Source organism: Lissotriton vulgaris, chromosome 4_1 (assembly GCF_964263255.1).
Source record: "Lissotriton vulgaris chromosome 4_1, aLisVul1.2, whole genome shotgun sequence".
NCBI classification, from domain to species: Eukaryota; Metazoa; Chordata; class Amphibia; order Caudata; family Salamandridae; genus Lissotriton; species Lissotriton vulgaris.
Window position 1 is genome coordinate 1,541,258,545 of NC_141691.1, and position 14,790 is coordinate 1,541,273,334.

Consider the following 14,790-nt stretch of genomic DNA (forward strand, 5'->3'; position numbering starts at 1 on the left):
CCTGGCACCGGGGAGGGTGCACAGCTGATATTCATAACAGCTGAGGGTCTGCGAGGCTGGGGCATGGCTGAGCTCAGGGCTGCTGGTATCTTTATAGGAAGAGGTTCTTTCATGCTCCACCCAAAACTCTGATAGTAACTTGTATTTTTTCTGATAGTGTTTGTTGCTCCGGTAAGTGCCTAGCCCTTTACCTACAGCTCAATTGTATTTCATTTCACATTTTCAGTAGTTTAAACAAAGTCCCAGTGATGTAGATAAAAGCAGTTGTACGCAATGAATAATTATCCAAAGCATAAAATTACAGACAAGAAATTTGAAAAACTGTTAAAAAGGGTTGAAATTCTGTGTACATTGCTTGCTGTACAGGGATTGAAGACACACCGGAGAGCTTGGTGAGCAGCATGTACTTGTAAAAACAAAAACATTCTTTTTAGACTGAGGGACCCCATGGGCCTCAATGCCGGGCAGACAAGAGCCACATACCTTATTTACAACTCGATCCCCCCATGGGTGAAGTGGGCCCATATTGCTTTAGCGCCGCATGCGTTGAGTGAGTGAATGCATGCGCTCAGCAGCTTTGAAATGATTTGCCCCAAGGTGCTGCAAACTCTGTTCTGACTTACCCAGTTCCACTTTGGTGAATAGACAGGCCGTAGTGCTTCGGAGGCTGTGTACATTTCCTATTGGATTTGTGGGCGCGAGAACTCAGTAATCTTCTGGGCTTCCCCTTGGTGCTTTGGTCTGGGCAGTGGGCATGATAATTCCTGGTGTATGTTGGCATGTTGCCTCTTTTGTCACTTGGCAAGCTGCCTTTTGTCCTTGAAATGTTGCCCCTTTGCAATCACTGTGCCCTCTTGGGTCTCGAGTCTAGTGCATCCTGCCAGTCCCTCCCCCACACCACCTGACTCTGAGCCAATCTAGAAGCTGCTCCCTTGCTGTTTATGCTAGTTAACAGCATGGGAGCAGTCAGAGGATTTGCTTGGTCAAGCGAACCCAGCGCTCCTTAGGAGACTCTGGGCTCTGGCTGTAATGTCCTGGGCTCCTACCATTGTGTAAATAGGAGAGGGTTCAAGTGTGCATGCCAGGCTGGGCACAGCTAGGCACATGTCCAACCTGACATGCGTACTTCACTCCAAGTCCCCAGCTGTCACTCTGAACCTGTGTCAGCTAAGCCCCACCCCCACTCCCGTCCGTCCTCACTCTTGTGAAAGGAAGCTTTCTGTGCTGTAATGAAGCAAGCAATGCACTGCGCCATCTAACAGAGGGAAACAATATCGAATTAAAACATTTATGGGACCAAGGTGGACAATGACCAAAAAAATAAACTGCCCCTGTAAATAAACCAAGGGATTTTCTTTAAAAAAAAAAGGTAAATCCGAATGCCCATAGGCCATGTTTGTTGACAAAAATCTGTAAATTAAACAAGAAATCCCACCTGCATAACACATAACATTTCCAAAAAATGCATACACATTACACTGAATCTTCATAGAAAACATAACATAACATAACATTGTGAAGCATTAGTAAAACAGTGTACACAAATCACAAACTACACACCATAAAGAACACTACACCCACTCACCCTCAAAACCCTAAAAAAACTTTAAAAAGGACTTACCTGTTTCTAGAAACAGCAGTACCTTAATATGATTTCAATCCCAGTAGACTATAAATGATACAAATTTGATACAAAAAGTGTACAAAATAGAAGGTCGTGGTAGAAATGAATGGGAAAAAAGGGAATGCAATGAACAAATGTATGTAAAACATGTCAAAAACGTACAAACATTGAAAGGAATATATTAAATAATAGCATAACATATATACAAATATTTAACACACACTAAAAAAGTAATTGTAAATATTGTTGAGAAATTTTATATAAAGCAATGTATGAAAAGTTTAAAAGATTTCAACAATGAGGAAAAAGTTCAAAATGATTTGCATTTTTTATATAAAATAAAACATGTTTTTCAGTTTATCTACATACACATTTTCACTTTTAAATTACAAATGTATATGTTTAAAAATGTAACATTATAATTAAAACGAACTTTGAAAAGAAATAAATTTAGAAAAATTACTTGTCTTTATTGTAAAATATGTAATTAATAATATCATTTATTACAAAACATACAGTTAACAATTCTTTATTATGTTGCTGAACACCAACAATACTAACAAATAACAAAAACTATTTCTACCACATACAAAAACAAAAAAAGTATTTCACACAATAAATTTAAAATTAAATAATCACACTCCAAACTTACACCATTTTTAAGGAAGTATTGAACACTAAAGGAGTGACATTTACTATTACACTTCAATCTAAACCAAATTGAGGAAGGTGGTGGGCACTAAAGGGGTGAGATTTACTATCCCCACTCCAATCTATACCAATTTGAAGAAGGTGATGGGCACTAAACAGGTGACATTTTCCGTTCCCACTGCAGTCTATACCAATTTGATAAAGTGTTGGACACTAAAGGGGTGACATTTACTATGCAAGCTCCAATCTAAAGCAATTTGGGGAAATATTGGACACTTAGGGCCAAATTATGAGTTTGGCGGTCTGAATGCCACCAATCCTATGGTGGAAAGGCTGTGTTGGTCCAGCCACCCACGCACCGGAGGTCGGACAGCCCAATTACAACTTGGGTGGTCCGACTGTACCTGGACCACTGGGTCCACCAGGGACACGGTGGTGATGCAGCAGTCAGGGGCTATGTAATATGCAGGTGGTGCCACTGTATTTCAGGACAGTCAGCCGTTTCATGGAGATCTATCCTCCATGAAAAGGCTGGCAGAGCTGAAACAAAGGGGGCCCTACATGGCCCCCTGTGCCTCTCAGCCTGTGAATGCATGCAGGGGGGCCCAACATTTGCCCCAGTGTGCATTCACTCAGGTTCCTGCACGGCATGGACATTCAGGTGGCATTCCCATTGCGGTGCCTCTTATAAAAGGCGACCTTTGGCGGAGCGGTGGTACACCACAGCTCTGCTAAAAGTTGTCATTTAGCCCTGAATCGATAACATTTGCTCTTTCCACTCCAATCTATACCAATTTGGGGAAGATGTTGGACACTAAAGGAGTGAACTGTACTATTTCCACTACAACCTAAAACATTTTATGCAAGAAGCTACAAACTAAAATATTATGTACATAATCATTACTCCACACTAAAAGAATTTTGAATTTATAAAAAAAACTAAAATTGACTTTAAAAAACGCTAACCAAAACTATAAACCGATATATTGATATTCAAACATTAAATTCTAAAACGCTTTTTAACACTACCAATAAATATTATGTTTTTTTAATTGTTTAATACCATTGCTGCCTTGGTGTGCCATGTACCATGTTGTGTGTGGCACATGGTGCACGAAGGTGAGTGGGGGCCCTACATGTGCCCCCAGGGCCACTTTTCAGTGGCCTCTGATAGCAAGGGGCCTTGTTTGGGGCCCCTCATAGCCCTTTTGATCACATTTTTCATGGTGGAGTTCCCGTCACAAAAAGGCTATTGGAAAGAGATATCATAATACTGATGTCGGTGCCTGTCAGGGCACCACTGACATTGTAGGACGCTGCTCTGACCACCGCACCGTCATGATCTTTGATCCTGGTGGAGCTGGTGGTCTTGCGTCCGACAGATTAAGGTCCGACCAGTATCATAATACGGCAATTGGACCGAATGGATGTTTGTGGTCAGACCGCCCAACATCATAATCAGGGCCTTAGAAACATCAGATAAAACAATATTCATTCTCAAAACATAAACAATTATAATAATTAAACAACATCAAATTGTAAAATATAAATGTAAATATAAAATATTTGTAAAATAACATTATAATTTTGAACAAAGACATAAAAAATAGTAATAGAAAATAATATTACATTATACTCATATAGTAATTATATATATATTTAAAAAGAAATACAAAACGGAAATATTGTAGTTACCAATTTAATAAAATAAATAATTTTATTGAATTTAGTTTTCATATAATATTTAAATAATTAATATTGTTTACATTTTAGTATAATTGATATAATGTTTAATACATTATAAATCATTATTTTAAACAATTAGCTTTTGTCATAAAATAAACTCATTGATTTTACAATATTCATTTGCATACCATTAAAACATAGCATTACATTTTTTTTTAAATATCCACTTTTTTAAAAATCCCATAGCCCCATCTCCTTAAAATCAAATACTCCACTGCTAAAAAAAAATATAAATCAATTTTTTTTATAGAATAATGCAAATAAAAACTAAACTATTCAACAATTTTATAATTGCTAAATGATCCTAATAAAAAGTGAGTTAAAACATAATATACATATACAATAAAACACACTGCAATAAATTAATATCTAAATAACACGTACAGCCAATATTTCCTTATCTGATATTTTTTACAACGATATTAAAACCAACACTAGCAATTATATTTTAACTTTTGATATTCCTGTCTAAGATATTTTTTACATCCCAATATACATTTGTGTTATTGTTTTTATTAACCCTTTCGCTGCGGCGGCGATTCCGCCGCAGCACTAAGGGGCCGGGGGGCCGAGCGGCGCTCCGACGCTGGTGACGGAACCGCTCCGTCACGCCCCTCGGGTGAGCTGGGCTTGTGACGGAGCGGTTCCGTCACGGCCCCGCCCGCTCAATAGAACGTGCCGCGAAATAAGCGCCGTGCAGGCGCGGCGAGTGGGCCGTGACGGAACCGTTCCGTCACCAGCACAGCCCACCCGAGGGGCGTGACGGAGCGGTTCCGTCACCAGCATGGATGTGGTTAAAATTTTGCATAATGAAACAAAGCTTTCAAATGAACGCAATAAACAAAGACTTTGGAAAACAGGATACATTGATAGACACCTAGACATTATGATTACGACTTTGGCGGTGCAGCGCTGGGTCCACCCCACCAGAATAGGAGTTTCCTCCTGTGTTGTAGGCTTTTTTCTGGTGTTCCCACGGAGGTGCCTCTAAAAATGGGCACCGCAATAGGAACACCAAACACAGATCCTGCACGGCATGGACTATAAAGTCCATGCCGTGCTGGAAGTGGTGTGCATGTACACAGGGGGGCACATGTTGTGCTCCCGTGTGCATCCACAAGGCGTGATGCACCAGGTGTTTCCTCTCCACCAGGGTTTTCATGGTGAACAAACCGCCATGAAAACCATGGCAGAGAGGAAACTCCTAATATACTTGGCAGGACCATGGCAGTACCGTCAAGCATATTGAGGTCTCATGGCTGCCACACCACTGTCAGGGAATTGCAGGTCCATTGCGGCTGTGGTGGGGCTGTAGTGGGGCAATGGCAGTCCGACCGCCCTAATCGTAATAGGGTGGACACCGCTGGCATGCTCCTGCTCCCATGAGTCTGCGGTCCGTGGACCACCAGAATCGTAATCGCCATCTATTCATTTTTCAGGTGATATAATCAAAGATATGGTCCACATCAGTGTCAAAAAATGCATATGAAAAGGTGAATGTAGAAACCACAGAACTAACACTTGGGAAGGGGTAGGTATGAGGGCTGATACTGTGAATCAGTACTGACCACTGGTCTGTGGGACACGTGATAGTTTGGTCACAATATAGGTGGGTTGCCAGGGTGAGTAGGAAGGCAGGTCCATTGTGTAATTATGCAGCAACTATTGACAAGAGGGATGGTGGGGATGATACACAGGAGATTAGGGGTGGTTGCATAGACAGGTACAGGAGCAATGCATGCATGGGCTCATAGAGCAGAGATGTTGGTACAATGGGTTTATGGACAGAGGTCATCTGGATATATATACAATGCAAGAAATGTGTCAAAGGTGTGTCCTATTCCGAGGATATGGAAGGTCTGCGGATGTGGCATGCCTCTTCATAGTGGAGGATGATTCTCTCTGCCATCCCCCATTTGCGTACTGCACCTTGCCAATCTGATAGTGATGGAGCGGAGGGGACTTTCCAACGAAGTATGATTTGTTCTCTTAGCCAGCAACAAGGCCAGGTAAGCAAAACTAGTGTTGACTGTGTTTAAAAATCCAAGGGCTCAGGCCACCCCATAGTATATGACAGTGAGCTCAGTGACCTCATGAAGTTTGGCATCAATATCTCGCCAATAGGAGGCCAGCGTGGGGCAAAACCACACCATGTGTTTGAAATCTGCATTTCTTTGGAATACAGTGGGGACAATTCAGGCCAGCAGTGGGAAAATACCGGTTAAGCTGTGCGGTGGTCAAATAAGCGCGGCGGAGGATGCAAAATTAAATATTTTAAACCTGACATTTCTCGAGACGGTATGAGGGAACACAACACTGTGTCCATTCTTTGTCATTTAGCACCCTTCCTATATCTTCTTCCCATTACGTGCAAAGGAGTCGTAATGAAATGTCATTGTGGCTGCGGATCACCCTATAGAGTCATGCAATCAAGTGACCCCCTTCTCCCATGATGAAGAGCACCTGCAGTACTGCATGTGCACTGGGCTCCTTGTCCCTGGTTAGCCATAGTGTATGTGACAAGTATTCATGAGTTGGCGACAAGTTAGGAACTTCCCAGCCAGAATATCAAAGTCAGTTTGGAGCTGTTTAAAAGAGATTAGGTAGCCCTCTCAAAACAGTTCACTTGCTATGGACAGGGAGCAATCTCGGCAGCTGCGTAAAGCCAAGGCCATATATGTGCCTGTGTGTCGGGGGAGATTCTGTAAAGGAAACCCTAGGGCATATGAGAGAACGTGATGTGTTACAGCACAGTTTCTAATTAAGTATTTGAAGGCTACTGGTACTTGCAGTGAGTGTGGGGGAGAGTCCAGTGGTGTCTGCAGAAATAGGAGATTTCAAATAGCTGTGAAGAAAAGCGGTGTGGAGTGGTGGCATGTTTCTCCGAGACTGCAGTTGACTAGCCATGCAGAGACCCATTGCCGTTGGCCTACTAAAAATTAGGCCTCACAGGAAGTGGCACTTAGACAGCCCTCTCTGGTGGGCAATTGCAACTTCTTCAAGCAATCCGGCGCAACCATTTCCCCGTAGAAGTTCAGTTAGCAAAGTGTCAATTTCCCGAAAAAAGCTGTGAGAGGGTATCACCAGGAGCTTAGTGAAATAGTACAGAAGTTGTGGTAGGATCACCATTTTGAACATACAACCCTCATAGTGGTTGTCAGGCTGCACATTTTTCCAGAAATCCACCAACCGATATATTGATATTCAAACATTAAATTCTAAAACGCTTTTTAACACTACCAATAAATATTATGTTTTTTTAATTGTTTAATACCATTGCTGCCTTGGTGTGCCATGTACCATGTTGTGCATGGCACATGGTGCACGAAGGTGAGTGGGGGCCCTACATGTGCCCCCAGGGCCACTTTTCAGTGGCCTCTGATAGCAAGGGGCCTTGTTTGGGGCCCCTCATAGCCCTTTTGATCACATTTTTCATGGTGGAGTTCCCGTCACAAAAAGGCTATTGGAAAGAGATATCATAATACTGATGTCGGTGCCTGTCAGGGCACCACTGACATTGTAGGACGCTGCTCTGACCACCGCACCGTCATGATCTTTGATCCTGGTGGAGCTGGTGGTCTTGCGTCCGACAGATTAAGGTCCGACCAGTATCATAATACGGCAATTGGACCGAATGGATGTTTGTGGTCAGACCGCCCAACATCATAATCAGGGCCTTAGAAACATCAGATAAAACAATATTCATTCTCAAAACATAAACAATTATAATAATTAAACAACATCAAATTGTAAAATATAAATGTAAATATAAAATATTTGTAAAATAACATTATAATTTTGAACAAAGACATAAAAAATAGTAATAGAAAATAATATTACATTATACTCATATAGTAATTATATATATATTTAAAAAGAAATACAAAACGGAAATATTGTAGTTACCAAATTAATAAAATAAATAATTTTATTGAATTTAGTTTTCATATAATATTTAAATAATTAATATTGTTTACATTTTAGTATAATTGATATAATGTTTAATACATTATAAATCATTATTTTAAACAATTAGCTTTTGTCATAAAATAAACTAATTGATTTTACAATATTCATTTGCATACCATTAAAACATAGCATTACATTTTTTTTTAAATATCCACTTTTTTAAAAATCCCATAGCCCCATCTCCTTAAAATCAAATACTCCACTGCTAAAAAAAATATAAATCATTTTTTTTTATAGAATAATGCAAATAAAAACTAAACTATTCAACAATTTTATAATTGCTAAATGATCCTAATAAAAAGTGAGTTAAAACATAATATACATATACAATAAAACACACTGCAATAAATTAATATCTAAATAACACGTACAGCCAATATTTCCTTATCTGATATTTTTTACAACGATATTAAAACCAACACTAGCAATTATATTTTAACTTTTGATATTCCTGTCTAAGATATTTTTTACATCCCAATATACATTTGTGTTATTGTTTTTATTAACCCTTTCGCTGCGGCGGCGATTCCGCCGCAGCACTAAGGGGCCGAGGGGCCGAGCGGCGCTCCGACGCTGGTGACGGAACCGCTCCGTCACGCCCCTCGGGTGAGCTGGGCTTGTGACGGAGCGGTTCCGTCACGGCCCCGCCCGCTCAATAGAACGTGCCGCGAAATAAGCGCCGTGCAGGCGCGGCGAGTGGGCCGTGACGGAACCGTTCCGTCACCAGCACAGCCCACCCGAGGGGCGTGACGGAGCGGTTCCGTCACCAGCATGGATGTGGTTAAAATTTTGCATAATGAAACAAAGCTTTCAAATGAACGCAATAAACAAAGACTTTGGAAAACAGGATACATTGATAGACACCTAGACATTATGATTACGACTTTGGCGGTGCAGCGCTGGGTCCACCCCACCAGAATAGGAGTTTCCTCCTGTGTTGTAGGCTTTTTTCTGGTGTTCCCACGGAGGTGCCTCTAAAAATGGGCACCGCAATAGGAACACCAAACACAGATCCTGCACGGCATGGACTATAAAGTCCATGCCGTGCTGGAAGTGGTGTGCATGTACACAGGGGGGCACATGTTGTGCTCCCGTGTGCATCCACAAGGCGTGATGCACCAGGTGTTTCCTCTCCACCAGGGTTTTCATGGTGAACAAACCGCCATGAAAACCATGGCAGAGAGGAAACTCCTAATATACTTGGCAGGACCATGGCAGTACCGTCAAGCATATTGAGGTCTCATGGCTGCCACACCACTGTCAGGGAATTGCAGGTCCATTGCGGCTGTGGTGGGGCTGTAGTGGGGCAATGGCAGTCCGACCGCCCTAATCGTAATAGGGTGGACACCGCTGGCATGCTCCTGCTCCCATGAGTCTGCGGTCCGTGGACCACCAGAATCGTAATCGCCATCTATTCATTTTTCAGGTGATATAATCAAAGATATGGTCCACATCAGTGTCAAAAAATGCATATGAAAAGGTGAATGTAGAAACCACAGAACTAACACTTGGGAAGGGGTAGGTATGAGGGCTGATACTGTGAATCAGTACTGACCACTGGTCTGTGGGACACGTGATAGTTTGGTCACAATATAGGTGGGTTGCCAGGGTGAGTTGGAAGGCAGGTCCATTGTGTAATTATGCAGCAACTATTGACAAGAGGGATGGTGGGGATGATACACAGGAGATTAGGGGTGGTTGCATAGACAGGTACAGGAGCAATGCATGCATGGGCTCATAGAGCAGAGATGTTGGTACAATGGGTTTATGGACAGAGGTCATCTGGATATATATACAATGCAAGAAATGTGTCAAAGGTGTGTCCTATTCCGAGGATATGGAAGGTCTGCGGATGTGGCATGCCTCTTCATAGTGGAGGATGATTCTTTCTGCCATCCCCCATTTGCGTACTGCACCTTGCCAATCTGATAGTGATGGAGCGGAGGGGACTTTCCAACGAAGTATGATTTGTTCTCTTAGCCAGCAACAAGGCCAGGTAAGCAAAACTAGTGTTGACTGTGTGCTTTCTGTGTTTAAAAATCCAAGGGCTCAGGCCACCCCATAGTATATGACAGTGAGCTCAGTGACCTCATGAAGTTTGGCATCAATATCTCGCCAATAGGAGGCCAGCGTGGGGCAAAAGCACACCATGTGTTTGAAATCTGCATTTCTTTGGAATACAGTGGGGACAATTCAGGCCAGCAGTGGGAAAATACCGGTTAAGCTGTGCGGTGGTCAAATAAGCGCGGCGGAGGATGCAAAATTAAATATTTTAAACCTGACATTTCTCGAGACGGTATGAGGGAACACAACACTGTGTCCATTCTTTGTCATTTAGCACCCTTCCTATATCTTCTTCCCATTACGTGCAAAGGAGTCGTAATGAAATGTCATTGTGGCTGCGGATCACCCTATAGAGTCATGCAATCAAGTGACCCCCTTCTCCCATGATGAAGAGCACCTGCAGTACTGCATGTGCACTGGTCTCCTTGTCCCTGGTTAGCCATAGTGTATGTGACAAGTATTCATGAGTTGGCGACAAGTTAGGAACTTCCCAGCCAGAATATCAAAGTCAGTTTGGAGCTGTTTAAAAGAGATTAGGTAGCCCTCTCAAAACAGTTCACTTGCTATGGACAGGGAGCAATCTCGGCAGCTGCGTAAAGCCAAGGCCATATATGTGCCTGTGTGTCGGGGGAGATTCTGTAAAGGAAACCCTAGGGCATATGAGAGAACGTGATGTGTTACAGCACAGTTTCTAATTAAGTATTTGAAGGCTACTGGTACTTGCAGTGAGTGTGGGGGAGAGTCCAGTGGTGTCTGCAGAAATAGGAGATTTCAAATAGCTGTGAAGAAAAGCGGTGTGGAGTGGTGGCATGTTTCTCCGAGACTGCAGTTGACTAGCCATGCAGAGACCCATTGCCGTTGGCCTACTAAAAATTAGGCCTCACAGGAAGTGGCACTTAGACAGCCCTCTCTGGTGGGCAATTGCAACTTCTTCAAGCAATCCGGCGCAACCATTTCCCCGTAGAAGTTCAGTCAGCAAAGTGTCAATTTCCCGAAAAAAGCTGTGAGAGGGTATCACCAGGAGCTTAGTGAAATAGTACAGAAGTTGTGGTAGGATCACCATTTTGAACATACAACCCTCATAGTGGTTGTCAGGCTGCACATTTTTCCAGAAAGCCACCATGGATTTCAATGATGCTAGTACAGACCACTGATTGTAGTCGTAAAGATCAGAGGGGGTATGGTACCAGCGAATTCCTAAATATTGAACTTCAGCGTTGTGTCAGGAGAGAGGAGCTCCACACAGAGTGACCTCTCGTGGAGTCAGGTCCTCCTGAAGTGGGTAAGTGGAGGACATATCTGAATTGACCTTTTAGCCAGATAGTCCGGAGAATGAGTGCTGCATACTTTGGATGAGGGTAAGGTCCATGCAGGCATCTCAGAGGAACAATATAAGATCTGCAACATATAATGAAACTACGTGTGTCCTGGCTGCAAGGGGGATGGCCCCAGAGTATATCATCTTGGTGGAGTTGGATGGCAAGGGGTTCCAAAGCCATTGCAAAGAGCAACAGTGCGGGTGGACAGCCCTGCCTAGTGCCACATTCGACTGAGAAGACACTGGAGATATATCAGCCCGCCCGGACTCATGAAAGGGGGCCTGTGTATAGAAGGTTAGTAAAAGCCAGAAGGTGACTGCCCACACCCATTCACTCAAGGACTTGAACGAGATAGCTCCAGTCCAATGATTTGAATGCCTTTTCCAGGTCCAAGACTAGGCACTCTGCAAAAGGGAACAGTCCCTGGACCTAATCCTGAATGTGAAACAGACGTCACAGGATATGGGAACCCCATTCTGGTCCGAGTGAGTTAGTTCCAGTAGTATTTGGACATATTGAGCAGATAAGATTTGTTAGATCTGGCATCATTGGCGTGGGTCTCCCTTCCTCTTTTCGCTCCCTATATTTTATGTTGGCTGGATTTAGATGCTCTGGGTGCCGTGCCACTGCTAATTGGTGCCACAGGGCGAATGCTCCCTGTGTAAAGGTGACTGTATGAATTAGGATAACCATAATGCCTAGATCTGTGTAGCATGTTCTAATAGCGAGTTACCCTCCATTTCACTGTTACTACTGTGAAGCTATCCGTTTCATAGGACGGAATGGGCAAGTTGAGGATTACCTTCTATAATCCTATCTGACCCCAGGAACTTCGAGTTTGATATGTTTATGCGAAGGACATTGAGATACACCTTTTAGTAAGGACCATTTATAGATCCCATGTTTGGAAATGCCTCTTCTGAAAACGTGGTAGTTTCTTGCCTAGGATTTACTGTAGTATGGTAGAACAAGGGTACCCCATTAGGAGAACCAGGGGTTAACATATGTTTAGAAAAAGAGTGGTTCAGTTTGGCCCAATCGGGTCCTGCGCAAAAAGCATGTGTAGTCCTTGAGAAGGACACAGGGCAAAATTATTTTTGGCAAGACACTTAATCACAGAAGGAGCACGTGTTGTGTAAAATAACCATTTCATTTTACACAGGCATGATTAGCGGTAATCAGAGAAAACAGGTGCTCATGCAAAGTGACAGGTGCGTAAGGTGACAAGGGGCGGTGAGTTTAAAAATATTACATCAATTGACAACAAAATGGGAACTTTCACATAGGATAATATAATTGAGGAAGTTCCTCTTGTGGGGGGTCGACGGCGTTTCAATCTTTTAGTGACTTAAGATCATCATCAGGACAATTGGTGAGAACCTGAAATTTTCTCCAAGGGCCACTTCCCTAAGGGAGAAGGAGGGTTGTGGGTGCAGAAAGCGATCAGTCCAGTAATGGGTCTTCTTAGCTTAAGTAACTTTTTACTGCAGGTCCTGCGGGTGCTACTTCCAGCCGAGAGTAGTATGTGAGAGCAATCTGGTCACGTCTGCTTCCTTTAGGATCGTGGGATAACTAAGATCGGAGGAGTGGTAGGGCCAGCTGGGTCAGACCTGGCTGGAGAGAGAGATCGGTATGCAGAGCATGGGGTGACTCTTTGATCCAAGCAAGGCCGTGCCTGGCAAGGTGAATGATGGCTTCACCTCCCCCTGGGCGTCTGATAGCAGACCCCATCATTTTCAAAGGGCAGGCTGCGCCTCGTAAACCCAGGGCTCCCCGACCCCACCAAACTAATTCTGGCTGGATGCAGTGATTTGTGACTTGAGAGAACAAAGACTTTTTAGGTATAAAACGCTGCGCTGAAATCTTGTTCAAGTGTGTTCCTTCTAGATGTCAAGACGAAATTCTGTCTGAGTGAACAGAGGAAAGGACTTTGAAACTTTCACCAAGCTTGTTGAAGAAACTACATGAGGGCCTGAATCGGGAGTGCCTCCTGCTGAAGTTTCAGGGACAAAATACTTCACCCCGTCAGCCGTTGGAGTTCCTGTGCGAGGATTCCTATTTGCAGGTTAGGCCTCCGCTCTGGATCGAGTGATCCAGAGCCTCTAATTCGACTGTGAGAAACGCGGACTGGTAACCCTTTGCTGAACCTCTGCAGGCCGCTGCAGCTAAGAGAGAGCTTCCGCCGCTGAGAGCCAGCCTGAATTTGAACTTTCGGAACCTTCACTGAATCTGGTTGGGCCGCTGCAGCTAAGAGAGAGCTGCCGCTGCTGAGAGCCCGCCTTGATTTGAACCCTCAGAACCTTTGCTAAATCTGTGCTGGCCTGCTGCAGCTAAGAGAGAGCTGCCGCCACTGAGAGCCTGCCTGAATTCACACTTTCGGAACCTTTGCTGAATCTGTGTGGGCCGTTGCAGCCAAGAGAGAGCTGCCACCACTGAGAGCCTGCCTGATGTTAAACCTTCGGAAGCTTTGCTGAATCTGTGTGGGCCGCTGCAGCTAAGAGAGAGCTGTAGCTGGTGAGAGCCCACCATTGTGCTAGCCTGATCAAGATCATCCTTTGTCCTGTGGGCCACAGCAGCTAACAGAGAGCTTCTGCCGCTGAGTGCCCGCACCTTTGCCAACTTTGCATCATCGTGATTCGTCCTGTGGGCCGCCGCAGCTAAGAGAGAGCTGCTGCTGTTGAGTGCCCGCACAATTGCCAACTTTGTATCATTGTGGTTTGTCCTGTGGGCCGCCGCAGCTAAGAGAGAGCTGCTGAGTGCCCGCATCTTTGCCAACTTTGCATCATCGTGATTTGTCCTGTGGGCCGCTGCAGTAATAGAGAGCTGTTGCCATTGAGTGCCCACACCTGTGCCAACTTTTGCATCATCGTGATTTGTCATGTGGGCTGCCGCAGCTAAGAGAGAGATGCTGCCATTGTGTGCCCGCACCTTTGCCAGCTTTGCTTCATCGTAATTTGTCCTGTGGGCCATCGCAGCTAAGAGAGAGCTGTCACCGCTGTGTGCCAGCACCTTGTTCACCATTGTCCAGGATTGTCGCTATCGTCTTGTCGGCCACCACAGCTAAGAGAGAGTTGCTGCCACTGTGAGCTCACCACGGAGCTGCAAGACGAGTGTCATTGCCACCACCAGCCCGGGCCGCCGCAGCCGCGTGCTGCTGCCGCTGAGAGCCCGCCTGTCTCCAAGTGCATGAGTCATTGTGGGTGCATGCTGCGAACCTCTGCAGCCAAAACTTGTGGTCGCTGGGAGTCCGCCTGCCGCCGTCTCTGCTTCTACGAGAAGCTGGGTGCTGTGTCCCTTTTCAATGGCTGATACCTGGTGTGCAACGGGTCGCGTAGGCCCTGGCCTTGAACTCAGTCATTGTCACGTTCTGGTGAATACCTTATTGCCTTTTTTTAGTCCCTACTGATTTATGTACAT